General features: G+C 32.0%; 1 long non-coding RNA gene across 1 annotated transcript; it reads right to left on the reverse strand.

Annotated features, from left to right (window-relative positions):
* Positions 1 to 204: 204 nt before the first annotated feature.
* Positions 205 to 12,527, reverse strand: LOC145269802 (uncharacterized). The gene is made up of 3 exons (XR_013865247.1): positions 12,355 to 12,527; positions 2,683 to 2,789; positions 205 to 951 (listed from the first exon to the last, which is right to left on the reverse strand). It is a non-coding gene; the product is annotated as an uncharacterized LOC145269802 (long non-coding RNA).
* Between the last annotated feature and the right edge of the window lie 5,176 nt (positions 12,528 to 17,703).

Raw genomic sequence — 17,703 nt, forward strand, 5'->3', positions numbered from 1 at the left:
ACATCTACAGATTATATATTTATATATATGATTGTGTGCACAAATTATTAGGTCTATGAATTTCACATCTACAGATCAATCAAAAGCGAAAAAATCTCATAAAGCAATGATAACATATATCTTATAAGATGATATTTACAACTTGCGTGAATAACAGATTGTATATAGCTATATAAAATTTTAATATAACTAATCAAATATAATTTTATGTGATAATTCTACAAAACCGATAATTTTTCAGCACAAATTGAGTGTCTCATATACTTTTCCTTATTGGCAGTACGTTTCGTTTCAATAATTTGGATGGCTGAAATACTGCCTTTATTAAACGGCTCATGGGTGTATTAGTCATATGCATATTAGTTGTATACATTTGAGACAATTAGTCCAATAAACGTTTCATTTATTAAGCCTAAGAGAAGGTGAAATAAGTGATAACGTATATATATATATATATATATATATATATATATATATACCCAAAATGTTTGCTCCTGTGTGTGCCAGTTCACTATAAAACCAAAAGAATCCACATCAAACCAATATTGAATGTGAATTAAAACTGGACACATATGAAAGATTCTGTGAATGTTTATGCATTTTATATTTACACATTACGCATTAACATAATGTATATAGATTCTCACAATTCGTTTATATATAAATCATTTTCTGTGTATTTTTATGGATATTTCTAACAAAATAACCGTTTTTGCAGCTCATTATTAAAACTGTCAATGAGACCATTAGAAATATGCACTTGCGAGAATTATTTGAACTAATACCATAGTTAATAAGTCTAAGAATATAATACAAACTCAGTTGTCAGGGATTTTTCCACATATTTTCTTAAAATTCTATTTTATAAAAGAAAAACTCGTATAGTTCAGAAGGATATGTTTTCCGGCTGTTAACTTTGTTCAATTTGCATTGTATTGATTGCTTGATGTTCTGCAAGATGAAATAAAGACAACTTTTATTAAATAATATAATTTTATACATGTTCTTTGCAAAATACTAAGATGCTTAGGTGTATACACGGTTACTTTTTTAATGGATAAATTATAGAAAGGCATCTGCATTGTGAGCTAAAGGCACAATTAAATAATCATGCACAATTTTTAATAAGTCCTCAAATTGATTTTTGATTAAAGTAAAAATATAATCAGGATATTTGTTGCAATAGTTATCCATGCAGAAAATGAATTCTTTTCCATAAATATTAAACTAAATATCCACAAAATCTTTCTTAGTGATGTTTAAAATTTAACAATTAACTTTTTTAATTTACAAAATTTTATAATTTATAAAAAACAAATGGTTCATTTGAAAAGCAACATTGTATTTATGATCTTTATTTTTCATGTTTTGACTGTTTCTTGATGAAATAAATCCAGCAATTTTTTCAATGCTTTTGTTTAAACAATGCAAATGTTTCAATATACAATGTTTGAAAATTCTAAGTAAGTAAAGAATATATAAATCACCAATTTATCTGATATGACATAAGATAAGCAAAACCATTCATCTTTTTCACAGTATCCTCCCCAGGAAATAAGGTACTTATACAGTGAAGTACCCATATAAAAACAAAGAAATTCTTATCTGTGACATACATAAGTTATTAAAATCGAAAATCATGTAATATATTCGAGTAGTATAACATTTATATAAAAGACCCAGTGCTTCCTCACGATAGCATCCTGATGGAAAAACAAACACACTCTTACCTGTGACATACCGAAAATTTAGCACGACATAAACTTTTTTTAAATATGTGTTGTACATAACCCGCCCTAGGTAAGGAATGTTTTTTTCCACATACGCGCTGTAAATTTCCTGTCCACTGAAGGTACAATTCTTCCATACATATGTCCTAGGGTGGGTAAGATATTCCTTTGCTTAAGATGGCAAATAATACATAGACATCGAAACTTCCTCTATCCTAAAATAACAGGCATATTAAAAAATTTCTCATTGTCTTATACGGTCCCAAGCAACGCCGGGTGGCCTTGCTAGTATTATATGTTATTCAGTTGCGAAAATTCAATTTTTGATGAAAATAAGTTTTCGTGTAATTTCAATTGAAAATAAATCATTCGCAACACTAGTGACTCGTTTTTTTAATTATGAACGTATAGATTAAATACTGCAAGTTTATACAGTGCTCACTACAACAATTGTAAGAAACAAACCTATTGGCATAGAGCACTTTGTGTCATGTATTATGGCTATGGTATCTGTAACATATATAGGATGTTTTGTCTTTCTCTACCTCTAATTACAGAGAAATCCAATTCAGTGAATAAAAAGTTTCAGGATCCAAGCACCAAGCAAGTTGAACAATCATCTCTATCAACAAAGAACCGTCTAATCAAAGAACCGTCTAATTAAAGCAATACATTATTATTGAATGGCTTTTACCATAAACTAAGCTTTGACCTCCTGTAATGGCTACTCACACTGATAGCTGTCCTCAAGCGGCACAAAGCAAAAGTTTGCTGTGTTATTGACTAATAGGAGCTCATCTTTACTGTTGATGCATAAAATTTTGATACTGATTTTAGCATAAAAAGAACAAAAAGCAGCTAAGGTTGATCAAATATCGTGCTTCACGATCTTTGCTCTATCTTACTACAGAAATAATTAAAATGTAACATTTTTACAAAAAGAAATAATTACCTGTTATTTTAAAAAATATTTGAACCTTAAGCGGCATGTTTTCTTTAAAGGTCGCAAAGCTATGCTTGATAATTTCGACAATAAAGGCAGTTCACATTTTTTGAAATCTGAAAAAAAAATAATCGAATTTGATTTAAAACAATAAAGATACGTGAAGCATTCTACTTTCTCATTTCATTCTAAACATTTAAATAAACAACACTAAACATTTTATAAAAATAAATGCATTAAAAATTATTTGAATATTAAGAAGTTCAGAAAGTCTGTGAAAATAATAAATCAAATAATTTTAATATAAGATGTAAGGGATTATGTAAAAAATATATTCATAAAATGTCTAGCATAAAGATCTTATACAAATTAATTACTACAGTATTACGAAAAATATTTCATACAATCAAATTATTCTTAAACAAAAGAATGATCCTGGGTGTTGTTGCATATATAAACAAAATGACAAATAATATATATATATATATATATATATATATATATATATATATATATATATATATATATATATATATAAACAAGATGACATAAATACAAGTGATCACCAAACATTTATTTTTTTAGATTTTTTATAAATGATGCAATTGAGTTTTAAATGAATCTTTACTTGTTCTTCCATGTTCTATTCTTGACATGTGGGGAAAACAAATGCACAGATATCAAACATAATAACCTCATATTTTTAGTGGAATGAGCAGATAAATGGATCATATTTATTGCTACAAAGAGAAAACTACGTTTCCTAAAAAGTTATGAGAAATTTTTTTCTCAGAAGCTATTACCATTGCTGAATCGGAAAAGTTTGACGAGTCGCACAACAAAGTTCACACTACACAGATTGTATCAAGAAATCTTACGAGCTGCACAGCAAACTTCATTATACACAGGTTGTATCAAGAAATCTTACGAGCTGCACAGCAAACTTCATTATACACAGGTTGTATCAAGAAATCTTACGAGCTGCACAGCAAACTTCATTATACACAGGTTGTATCAAGAAATCTTACGAGCTGCACAGCAAACTTCATTATACACAGGTTGTATCAAGAAATCTCACGAGCTGCACAGCAAAGTTCATTATACACAGGTTGTATCAAGAAATCTGAGGAGTTACACAACAAAGTTCACTATATGCAGGGTGAACGCTTTCTGTCTACTCCCCCACCAACCTGCTTTTATGTTACCCGGGAACACCTCAAAATCCCATGTGAGGCGCGATTTTTTGAGAACTATTCAAGACCCCGGACATTAAAAGGCCATGGTCGCCATCTTGTATCTTTTCCTTTTTACTTCTAAGCCTGCCCAAAAGACTAAAGCACATTTTTGCGGTAAGTCTCCTCTATTTTCCTCACAAGCAACATAGCTGAATGTTCACAATTCAAACTATTTACAATCTCATTTAACATAAAATACAATCAATTGAACATGAAATAAAATCAATTTAACATAAAATAAAATGAATTATATATGAAATAAAATCAATTAAACATGAAATAAAATCAATTTAACATGAAATAAAACCTATTTAAAATGAAATAAAATTAATTTAACATGGAATAAAATCAATTTAACATGAAATTAACCAATTTTACATGAAATAAAATCAATTAACATGAAATAAAATCAATTAACATGAAATAAAATAAATTTTACATGAAATAAAATTAATTTAACATGAAATAAAATCAATTTTTCATAAAAAAATCAATTATATATAAAATAAAATCAATTAGATATGAAATAAAATTAATTTAACATGAAATAAAATCAATTAACATGAAATAAAATCAATTAAACATGAAATGAAATCAATTTAACATGAAATAAAATTAATTTAACATGAAATAAAATCAATTAACATGAAATAAAATCAATTTAACATGAAATAAAATCAATTTAACATGAAATGAAATTAATTTAACATGAAATAAAATCAATTTAACATGAAATAAAATCAATTTAACATGAAATAAAATCAATTTAACATGAGATAAAATCAATTTAACATGAAATAAAATCAAGTTAACATGAAAAAAAATTAATTTAACATGAAAAAAAATTAATTTAACATGAAATAAAATTAATTTAACATGAAATAAAATTAATTTAACATGAAATAAAATCAATTTAACATGAAATAAAATCAATTATATATAAAATAAAATCAATTATATATGAAATAAAATCAATTAACATGAAATAAAATCAATTTAACATGAAATAAAATCAATTACATATGAAATAAAATCAATTAACATGAAATAAAATCAATTTAACATAAAATAAAATTAATAAAACATGAAATAAAATTAATTTAACATGAAATAAAATAAATTTAACATGAAATAAAATCAATTAACATGAAATAAAATCAATTAACATGAAATAAAATCAATAAAACATGAAATAAACTTAATTTAACATGAAATAAACTTAATTTAACATGAAATAAACTTAATTTAACATGAAATAAACTTAATTTAACATGAAATAAAATTAATTTAACATGAAATAAAATTAATTTAACATGAAATAAAATTAATTTAACATGAAATAAAATTAATTTAACATGAAATAAAATTAATTTAACATGAAATAAAATTAATTTAACATGAAATAAAATTAATTTAACATGAAATAAAATTAATTTAACATGAAATAAAATTAATTTAACATGAAATAAAATCAATTTTACATGAAATAAAATCAATTAAACATGAAATACAATCAATTAAACATGAAATAGAATCAATTAAGCATGAAATAAAATCAATTTAACATGAAATAAAATCAATTTAACATGAAATACAATCAATTAAACGTGAAATAAAATCAATTAAACATGAAATAAAATCAATTAAACATGAAATAAAATAAATTTAACATCTGCAAGAAGCGTGGCTGCTTCAAGTTCTCTTTAGATTTCTTGTCTGAAAACATCAGCAAAACAGTAAATGAACTGTTTTCTGTTAGAAGTTTAGGACAATCTAAAGCAAGATGGTTTATTGTTATCATCATTAATTGTGTAGATGACATCTTCAAATAATTAAAACTAATGGAAGTGAAACAACAGGTTTATTCAAAGGAACCAGTGAATGCAAAGATATTCTTCATCATTTCCTTGGATCTATTCACAAGATGATGATTTGATCAGAAGTGACACATTTTTACTATCAACTTGAGCAATACGTTTGCAACATTCCATTCTGTAGTAATGAGCAAGATAGTGACACTTATCCCTGAGTGGCTTCCGGGCCATGATAAGTGGCGATCACTGTGTATAAAAAAAAATGAGCAAGATAGTGACATCCCTGAGTGGCTTCCGGGCCTTGATAAGTGGGTAAAAAAAATGAGCAAGATAGTGACACTTGCAATAACCCTAATCCCTGAGTAGCTTCCGGGCCTTGATCACTGTGTAAAAAAAAATGAGCAAGATAGTAACACGTTTGCAGGAGAATTGTTTTCAGTGATTTATTAGAGGGCAGAAAAGATATGACCCAATCTAAGAAAGGAATAAAGAGGAGGTAAAAGAAGTTATGGAACATATTACCAATAAGTTATTAAAAGATTGTTAGTAGAAAATGACGAACAAGAATCTCCTTCAGTAGCCTCAGTATTTAAAGTTGTTCATCTTGGTATTTGTTCCCGAGAGAAATTATGTATCCTTATGTCATTTAAAGATTAAAAATAAGAAAAATGGGATGAATGTTTTCTCATAAGAATTAAATTGTACAATATTAATATCATCAGATTCTTCTTAAACAAAAGAAAAATCAGGTTGTCCCTAGTAATTCTCCATCCATGCAAAATGATATAAATACAGGTGTGCTTTAGAGTTCGACCCTTACATTTTATTATTCCTGATATTCATTAGGAACTTGATAACATTGTGTCGGAGATTGATATATTTTCTGCGGACACCATACTCCTTATAGACATAAGAGGGAAAGTAATTTGCACATATGTACGCAATGTACAAAAGCGTAGACTTTTACTATCAGTCTATAATGGAATGAGGTATGAATAAATGGTAACATTGATTGCTGCTAAGACTAAGCTTCTTTCCTTTAACAATTATAAGAAACGTTCTCATCTACAGATTGTTATGATTAATACTATGCTACCTGAAGAGTTTTTGTCCAAATAATCAGCATAGCGTCAAGATGAATAGAAAAATATCATAGCAATCATTAGTAGAGATTTGGTAAATTGGATAGCGTAAGGGGATGGCTCATCAAGAACTTGTTCATATTGGACTTGAAGATGGCCATATTGTAGTCAGTTGGACAGCAGGAAAATGGAACAGAATTCCACAGACGTGCAGTTCTAAGAAAAAGCTTTGTTCATGGAATTTACGTGTATGTTTAGACACAGATAGAGTGAGTGAAATTATTGATATTGGTTTGAGCATGAAAGTCAGGAAAGTGGAGACCATAGATTGGAGCTCAGACGAGCACTTGCAGTGAAAATAATAATAAAGCAGAGACAGGTTCTCAATGTCTCTTGCAGGAAAAAGGTTTAGGGAAGAGGAACGGGGCATCCCCTACTAATCTTCGAAATTATTTGGAACACTCTCAAGGCAGGATGAGCTGTTCTAGTCGCTTCTGACATGATGTGGCAACAGTACTCAATCCTAGTATGTACTTGACTCTTATAGAGAATTTCATCAGCAGTGAGATATTTACTGGATCGGTAGAATTATTACACCATTTTTCCAGCGACCTTGGCAACAATTTTGATATGGATGTTCCATCTCAGATCAGGAGTAAAGGTCAGACCCAGAAACTCATCAAAACATGGAGCCTCAAGACGAGAGCCATTCATTTCAATTGATGACAGACAGAAATCAGACCATTAATGAGGTAGAGATAGAAGCTTTGTTTTAGATGTATTAAAATTAACCAACTACTTCTTTCTCCATTACACCACGAGCTCAACATCAGAGGAGAGAGAATCAAAGAGAACTTGGCCGTATACGGCCTTTGATATATTGTCATAGATAGTATTTTGTCAACAAATATCTACTAATTATCTTAAGATGTGATTTGGGAGATCATGGATGTAGATCAAGAACAGAGGTGGGCCTATAATAGACTCTTGAGGGACTCCAGTACTTATACTCTGATCTTCTGATTTCTCCCCATTAAATTATAAACCTTAGAAAGAAATTATTTAATAACTGATAAGATATTTCCAGCTATACTGCAGCCGGGATTTTGTGAGTAGACCTTTATGCTATACCCTATCAAAAGCCTTTGATATGTCAAGAGCAATTGTCTTAAAAAGGAAGTCTCTGTTTAGAGATCTGGTATTCCTATCAAATAACACTTTTTGAACATCTGCTGTAGATCTAGCAAAATGTAAACCATATTGCATGTCACTGAAGAGGTTATTTTTGCTGGGGTGGTTGACTATTTCTCTATTTAACATAGATTCTAGCAACTTACAGGAGACTGATTGGTGTGTACTGAAAGAGAGATACTCGATCACCTGAATTTTTAAATATGGGACATACTGATGAGGTTTTCCTTAATACAATGCTTAAAATCCTTTGTAAGTATAGGAGCTAGTTCTGGTTGAAGCTTTTTAGCTCAATAATTTGAATGCAGCCAAGTTGCTTTACTGGAATCAAGATTTTTGATTAGCTTGGCAACATCATGCACAGACATTTGTATGGCGCATAGCATGTGTTTAAACACGGGAGAAAACATGGGGGCTGGGAAGCACTGATAGCATAGAATAGAATGATCTGCAAACTTCTTGGTAAAGAGTTTGGCCATTGCTGACGAGAATACCTCACTTCCATTGATGATGGTTGGGATAGAGCATATGCTTCTGTTCAGGACCTTTTTGGTTATTTGCTAAACTGGTGGGAACCAAACCTCTGCTCAACTACTTTTTGCTGACAACTTATCTTTTTACTATAATACTTTCTTTTTGTTATATTTTCTTACCTCAAACTACTAGATTTCGGAATTCTCTCCATCTTTGCTGTTTGACTGTTACTAACACACAGAAATTTAAATGTAATGCAAGTCCTTTTCTCTTCCTTACAACCTTTATCTCACAGAAGAGATGTTGCGAGTTTGTCTCTGATGTATCGTTATTTTCATGGAAAGTGTTCGAATGAGCTTCAATCTATGGTCCCCCCTCGCCAAACTTTCACAAGAAACACTCGTCTAGCTGTAAACACTATCAATAATTCCCCCCACTCTTTATCTGTGCCTAAACCTAAACGTAGATTCCATGAACAAAGCTTTTTTCTTAGAACTGCACGCCTGTGGAATTGTCTTCCGTTTTCCTGCTTTCCGGCTGACTACAATATGGTTGTCTTCAAGTCTAACGTAAATAAGTTCTTGATGAGCCGTTCCATATAAGTTATCAACTTTACCAAATTTTCATTACTAATGATTACTATAATGTCCAATTTCTACTGTACACTCTTTAACCCTTATCCTTGAGTGGCCTCTTGGCCTTGATAATGTGGTGATGCCTATGTAAAAAAAACAAGATATCTTGCTGCTTAACTCGCTATAGTGTCCCTGTAGACATAATGTTAAATAGTTACCCCCACATTAAAGTGGCAATATGCCTTGTTTGAGGTGAATAAGAGTAAAAAAAGTGAATGAATTACGTAGAGTACAATGTGATGGCAAGGGAATAAAGTCACAATATTAGAAACAGTTTAACAAGTGCTTGTGTTGCAAGTGATGCTAGACATCTCTCCATCTATTCAGTGCAGTGTTACATTAATATTCCTCAGCTTGAGCCACAACCATATTCATCACAAGAGCAAAGTGATAAAGCAGTTTGTCAAAGTTTTCTTTCTACCACTGCCATTCTTTATCCAATTTTGTAATGATAGTTTGGTCATGTGAATGAATTAACTGACGGATGTCTTCACAAGCTTGGTTTTAAGGGGCCGAGGATTTTTTTAAATCTTTCTTTATATTTATTGTATTTTATATTTAAAGCAAAACATTTACATTTCATTGGCGATCCATTATTTTTAAGGTTTTTTTTTACTCATTTTCAGCCCACACAGGGAAGAAGCCATTTGAGTAGAAACTTTTTAACATTTAACAGTGAAAGGGTGTAATTTTGTTGCTAAGCAGGTTTGTTGGTTAAGGTTAAGGTTAGTGGTAGATGCAAACCAGTTCAGATATGGCAACAATACTCCATACATGGCGATGGTAGCCTTATATCGGTACAGGATACTCTCAGGTGTAAGCAGCTTTATAGCACGATAAAGCTTAGTTTTAAGGTGCCAACAACTTTTGTTCTTTCCGTATATTTTTTGTATTTTATATTTAAAGCAATACATTTACATTTGATTAGCGATCACAGATGTGAAAATGCCAAGAACAGATTACATATAATTGAGTCAAACTTTTTTTAATTGTTTTTTAAGTGACATATTTACATTTAAATTTAAAATGTATGTCAGGTCGACTGGTGAGCAAAAATGATCATGATAATTCATCCTTTGGTCACAGCATGTGGGATGTAGTGAGAAAAGAGTTATTGACTATTGTGTTGGAATAGTATCTAGAAGTTATCTGATAACTGTACAGGAAGTACCAGTGAGTTATCTGTTCCTCAAGAGTATATAAGAAGAGATAGAAAAAGCAGTTTTTGTTTTGAGTTGATCTTAACAATGAATTGTAGAACGACATCTTCCATATTTACATGAATTTAATGATTGTTTGTAAAATATATGAGAAATATTAAAAAAAATAAATTGTCATCTACAATGTTTTATCTCCATCAAAAGTAAAATTAATGCGCGTTTAGTACTTAAAATTAGGCACTTCCTATTTATTTTTTGTAAAATATATGAGAAATATTTAAAAAAATAAATTGTCATCTACGATGTTTTATCTTCATCAAAAGTAAAATTAATTTCCTATTTATTTTTTGTAAAATATATGAGAAATATTTTAAAAAATAAATTGTCATCTACGATGTTTTATCTTCATCAAAAGTAAAATTAATTTCCTATTTATTTTTTGTAAAATATATGAGAAATATTTAAAAAAAAATAAATTATCATCTACGATGTTTTATCTTCATCAAAAGTAAAATTAATTTCCTATTTATTTTTTGTAAAATATATGAGAAATATTTAAAAAAAATAAATTATCATCTACGATGTTTTATCTTCATCAAAAGTAAAATTAATTTCCTATTTATTTTTTGTAAAATATATGAGAAATATTTTAAAAAATAAATTGTCATCTACGATGTTTTATCTTCATCAAAAGTAAAATTAATTTCCTATTTATTTTTTGTAAAATATATGAGAAATATTTTAAAAAATAAATTGTCATCTACGATGTTTTATCTTCATCAAAAGTAAAATTAATTTCCTATTTATTTTTTGTAAAATATATGAGAAATATTTTAAAAAATAAATTGTCATCTACGATGTTTTATCTTCATCAAAAGTAAAATTAATTTCCTATTTATTTTTTGTAAAATATATGAGAAATATTTTAAAAAATAAATTGTCATCTACGATGTTTTATCTTCATCAAAAGTAAAATTAATTTCCTATTTATTTTTTGTAAAATATATGAGAAATATTTTAAAAAATAAATTGTCATCTACGATGTTTTATCTTCATCAAAAGTAAAATTAATTTCCTATTTATTTTTTGTAAAATATATGAGAAATATTTTAAAAAATAAATTGTCATCTACGATGTTTTATCTTCATCAAAAGTAAAATTAATTTCCTATTTATTTTTTGTAAAATATATGAGAAATATTTAAAAAAAATAAATTATCATCTACGATGTTTTATCTTCATCAAAAGTAAAATTAATTTCCTATTTATTTTTTGTAAAATATATGAGAAATATTTTAAAAAATAAATTGTCATCTACGATGTTTTATCTTCATCAAAAGTAAAATTAATTTCCTATTTATTTTTTGTAAAATATATGAGAAATATTTAAAAAAAAATAAATTATCATCTACGATGTTTTATCTTCATCAAAAGTAAAATTAATTTCCTATTTATTTTTTGTAAAATATATGAGAAATATTTTAAAAAATAAATTGTCATCTACGATGTTTTATCTTCATCAAAAGTAAAATTAATTTCCTATTTATTTTTTGTAAAACATATGAGAAATATTTAAAAAATAAATTATCATCTACAATGTTTTATCTTCATCAAAAGTAAAATTAATTTCCTATTTATTTTTTGTCAGTATCAGTATTACTCTCCTACTTTTTTTCCAAAATATCTTCTTGTGATGTTTTTAGTAGCGGGGTTTTAAGGTTTCATTATAACTGAATCATACCGAAAAACGTTTTTTCTTTTTTCCATTCATTGTATTTTGGGCCGTTAGGGATTGTTACAGTACGTAATAATATGTTATGCAATTGCGATGTTTTCAATATAAAAATAATTTTCAAAGCACTTGAAAAAAAAGAAGAAGAAAAATTAAAAAAAAAACAAACAATAAAAACCCGACTAGAATGTTTTCTATAGTACCATTCTTCGTTTCTATGCAATCATGGAATGTTGACTCATTTCTCTATTAAAACAAAGGCAATCATAATGGTTTCGACGCGCCCCTGTATTAAAACAAAGGCAATCATAATGTAATAAAAAAGAGCTTCAAAAGCAATTAAATTAATAAATACTTACTTTTTGTTTGGCAATCTGTTTTTAACAAAGAAACGATTATAAGATGAGTTAATTTAAACGAGACGAGTTTGACGGGTGGAAGTCAACATTTTAAGATGGCGACCGGAAAAGCAAGTTCGCAGAAAATTAAAATATTTTTTTTATTGTGATCAGTTTTTAATGTGAGGGAAAAGGTGCACTCTGGATAGAAAGAAAAATAATTGTCTCCGTTCTTATTCACTAACCGGGGATAAAAAAGTTAAGTGCAGCATCATAACAGATACTACACTTTGATCTTGACCCGAAAGTCAATAACATTTTTTTCTATTTATTTATTTGAAAATTTTTACCCGATTTCCAGCTTAACATTTTCTTTTAAAATGACGATCTTTTTGGTTTTCGGATATGCTGAAAACGAACATCGCCTTTAAATTTTATAAATAAGCAAGTTCGCAGAAAATTGAAATAATTATTTTCATTTTTTGTGATTTCAAGTATTGTTTTTATTTTTATTTATTTATTTTTTCTAATTACAAATTCTATTGAATTAAAAATTATGATTTTATGGTAAAATCCATTGAAAGCGGTCGGTGGTTCTGGTTCAGTGGTTCACTGGTTCTATGAGAAAATAAAGCTGTGTACGCATTATAAATGTTTCTTTTCTGTGCCGTGCCGTATGTTATACATTAGTACATTAGGGGTCATTTCGAGTTAAAAGTTTATTTACTGCACTCATCTGGACTGGAGAAAATCATTATTTAAATGTGTATGTGTCGTCTAAATAACTAACGATAATTCTCTGATATGGCCGACCAGACGGGTGATCAAAAAGTCAGATCGAGCGTACCGGAAAACGAAATGAGATCAACTTGACAATTGGCCTTTTTTTTTTTTTTTTTTTTTTTTTTTGGCTTGAACTTCGCGCTTTTCAGATTAATTTGTTATGTTTTATTTTCTTGGTGGATATTTTTTTTTTTTTTGCCCGTTTTTTTAGTCTGATTTCGTTTTCCGGTACGCGGTACGCTCGATCTGACTTTTTGATCACCCGTCTGGTCGGCCATATCAGAGAATTATCGTTAGTTATTTAGACGAGACATACACATTTAAATCATGATTTTCTCTAGTCCAGATGAGTGCAGTAAATAAACTTTTAACTCGAAATGGCCCCTAATGATCCTAATGTACTAATGTATAACATAAGACACAGAAAAGAAACATTTATAATGCGTACACAGCTTTATTTTCTCATAGAACCACCGACCGCTTTCAATGGATTTTACCGATTTTATTGCTAAAATTAATTCATGGGTTGCTAAAAAATCACCTATTTTTTTTTTGTGAAAAAAAATAATTTGAATATGAGTGGGGAAAATTTAGGAAAACTCGTCCATTTTTGTTAGGTAGGAAAACTGGTCCATTATTGAATAAATATCGATTGAAAGCACATTTTATGACCCCCATAATATTTTAAAAAAATCATTTTTACTTGTTTACTCCTGTTAAACAAAAAAGTAGACTTGATCACGGAGTCACGAAGTAAAGACACGAAAAACGAAACCATGTAATAATTTTAACTGAACAAGAAGAACGACCATACAAGAAAGTAAATATTGCATCCGTTAATGTTAGGTACGTGCAAAATAAATGCCGATGCTCAAAATGAATATAGGAAAACTCGCCCCTTCTGCTAGGTATAAAAATTGTTCTTGTATGGAATAAATATCGATTGAAAACACATTTTAAGACCGTTCTTGAAGAAGATATTATCTTTAAAAGAGAATACACATCCCATAATATTTAAAAAAATATTTTTACTTGTTTACTGTTGTTTTAAAAAAATTAAATTAATTTTTCTAAGTATCCGTTTTCTACCTAGCTTTGTAAGTTTTTAGTGGTTCAACTTTTTTAAAGAATTTATTTATTTAATAAATAAATACATAAATAAAGTAATGTCGAGTGTTACTTTTGAACAAAAAATGTCCGACATGAAAGGATCACGTCTCAGGAGTCTTGATAATCGTTCAAAAATAGAAAATTAAAGAAAATGCTGAGGTAAATATCATTTTAAAACGCCCCCCCCCTGCAAACGAAAATAAAATTGTATACTTTTAAAGGTAATGTCCTAGATCACTGCTCGGAAAAAAATCAAGCTACCGGTTGATTATGTAACGAAACTGAACGGAAGACACGAAAACCGAAACCATATATTTATTTTAAAAAATGCTTTAGGTTGTGTAGTACTTACCAACAAAACAAACGCCCACGTGTTTGCGCCTTGTGTAGGCATGTGTGACTACAAAACTTGGGTTTTTATAAGTGGAAGTCTCGAGGTTGTCAGGAATCTCCGGGCGCATGCGCAAGAAGAAGGATTGAGAGAATGGTAAAAAAGGCAGGTTGAGTGAGAAGGTTGTTGTTGTTATCATTGGACGTTACAGTGACACGTGCGTTAGCAGTTGATTAAGAAGTTGTTTTTTATATATAAGTCATGCACCTCGGTGAAGGTGAAGGTCATATAAGTCGTGCACCTCGGTGAAGGTGAAGGTCATAAGCTATTTCGGCTATTTCGTTTCGTCTCTTTTCCTGGACAATTATGGCTGGGGCAAAGTTTGATTTAAAACTGATACCCAAATTCGACGGATCCACTTCTGTTGTTGACTGGGTCGAAAAGGTTGAGCTGAAGTTACAGTGACACGTGCGTTAGCAGTTGATTAAGAAGTTGCTTTTTATATATAAGTCGTGCAGTCGTGCACCTCAGTGAAGGTGAAGGTCATATAAGTCGTGCACCTCGGTGAAGGTGAAGGTCATAAGCTATTTCGTTTCGTCTCTTTTCGGGGACAACTATCGCTGGGACAAAGTTTGATTTAAAACTGATACCCAAATTCGACGGATCCACTTCTGTTGTTGACTGGGTCGAAAGGGTTGAGCTGACCTGCAACCTCTGTGAAGTAAAGGGGGTGCATACCGTGATTCCCCTGAGATTGGCTGGAAACGCCCTGAGTGTGTATCATCAACTTAGTGCCGTGGAGAAGGCTGATGTTACCTCTATAAAAAATGCTTTATACAAGGCATTTGCCATGGATCCCTGCACGGCCTACGAAACATTTGCCTCTAGGAAGCTCATGCCAGGAGAAACCGTGGACGTCTTCTTCGCGGAGCTGAAGAAACTTGCAATTCTATTTGGCAATAGAGTGTCAGAGCAGACACTGGCGTATGCGTTTGTGGCCGGCCTTCCCACCCATGTTAAGCAACTGTTGAGGGCTTCCACCAGCGTATCTGTAACGCTATGGAACATTTGTTGGAACGCGCTCAAGCCATTATCAGAGATGAGGAGGACCTGAGGGAACCGGTGGTAATGATGGCGCAGGCAGCCAAGACTAATGCTGAGAAGAGTCCCAGTTTGAGACCCACGACCAATGGGAGATGTTTCTGCTGCGGCCAGCGAGGCCATTTCACAAAAAGTTGTACTAATAAGGGGCGGGGGCGCACGTGCTGTTTTCAATGTGGTAGTTATGGACATTTATCCCAAAATTGTGTGGGAAATGCATCAGGGGGAAGGACGTCAGCGCCGCCCTGTTCCCCGGACAAGATTTAATTGAGGCGCAACCGACAATAAATGTGTACGTGGACCAAGTGCCTTGTTCAGCTCTTCTTGACTCCGGGTGCTCACGCACCATCCTGAGTGCCAAGTTGTGTCGAAACTGGACAAAGCAGAACATCAAAGTAACCACAATAGGTGGCAATACGCAAGCTTGCTGTGGAGCCGGAACTGTCAAAGTCCACACAGACTCTGGTGTGGCCGCAGACATTAATGTGCTGGTGATGCGAGGGGATTTGCTGGGATTCGATGTACTTTTGGGATATGATGCTATTAAGGCACTGGGGGGAGTTGTTATCGGAGAGATGGGACAGTGCAGTTTTTGGAAACCCCAGTGTGTGCTGCAGTTCACATTGATCGGCCTGATTTTAAGGTGGACTATGACCATCACCAAAAAGCATGGACTGCATCGTGGAAGTGGACAGAAGGAAGGGAACCAACCGAACTCAAGAATAGCATTGCAGAGTACTTGATACCCGACGAGGCCCATAATGAATACGAGAAGGAGCTTGAGGCATGGATCCAGGATGGATGGCTGATCCCCTACCCCAACAAGCTGGGATCACCCAAGGGTCTGATTCCCTTAATGGCGGTAGTCCAGCATAACAAATCAAAAGTTCGACCGGTGCTGGACTATCGTGAACTCAATAGATACATTGAGACATACACTGCCGATGCTGACGTGTGCGCCAGCAAGCTGAGAGAATGGCACCAGAAGGGCTCCAATGTGTCTATAGTAGACTTGCAGAAGGCTTATTTGCAGGTGCGAGTGGATGAGACATCGTGGCCGTTCCAGACAGTGTGGTTCCGGGTTCAGAGATACTGCCTTACTCGACTTGGCTTTGGGCTGAATGTGGCACTGCAAATCATGAAGACCATTGCAAATGCAGTGTTGTCCCAAGAAAAGACCACTGAGGACGCAACATCGGCCTATATTGACGATGTGTACGTCAATGAAGATATCCAATCTGTGTCACACATCAGAGAAAAGTTATTTAATTCGGGTTGGAGTGTAAGGATCCCGAACATCTGAGGGATGGAGCACGGATATCAGGATTGGACGTCTGCGGGAAAGATGGTACTTTACGATGGAGGTGTGGCAGTGAGATTCCAAACATCCCTGATGTTATTACGCTGCGAACTATTTTTTCCTTGTGTGGGAAACTTATTGGTCACTTACCAGCGTGTAGATGGTTCCGAGCAGCTGTGGGTGTCATCAAACGCAGGGCAAGTTTAGTAACTACAGGATGGGATGATGTATCTGATGATGCTCTTCTAACTGATGACGACGGAAACTCTAGAGAGAATTGACAAGGAGGACCCTGCCCGTGGAGAATGGTGTGTTGATGGGGACACTGTGAATGTGTGGGTTGATGTAAGTTCTTTGGCATTGGGAGTGTTATTGGAGCAACGTGGAAACGTAATTGAAGACGCGTGCTGGCCGCGACCCGTGAATGATACTCAACATATCAACCTGGCGGAACTGTATGCTGTTATGAAGGGTTTAAATCTGGCACTGCAATGGCAGTCAAAGAAGTTGCACTTGTACACGGATTCTCTCTGCGTCTACCACTGGGTGTCCAACACTCTTTTCGGGACGAACTAGAGTCCGCACTAAGGCAGCCAGTGAGATGTTAATCCAGCGAGGCTACCATGAAGAGTCTGGTATCGGAGTATGACCTGTCGGTGAGTGTATCACACTGTAATCGTGCAGACCAACTAACCCGTGTGCCTCACAAATGGTATGAAGCTGTGAAGACAGGCGTGGAGTTCAC

Source organism: Euprymna scolopes, chromosome 45 (assembly GCF_053919585.1).
Source record: "Euprymna scolopes isolate OS-2025 chromosome 45, ASM5391958v1, whole genome shotgun sequence".
NCBI classification, from domain to species: domain Eukaryota; kingdom Metazoa; phylum Mollusca; class Cephalopoda; order Sepiida; family Sepiolidae; genus Euprymna; species Euprymna scolopes.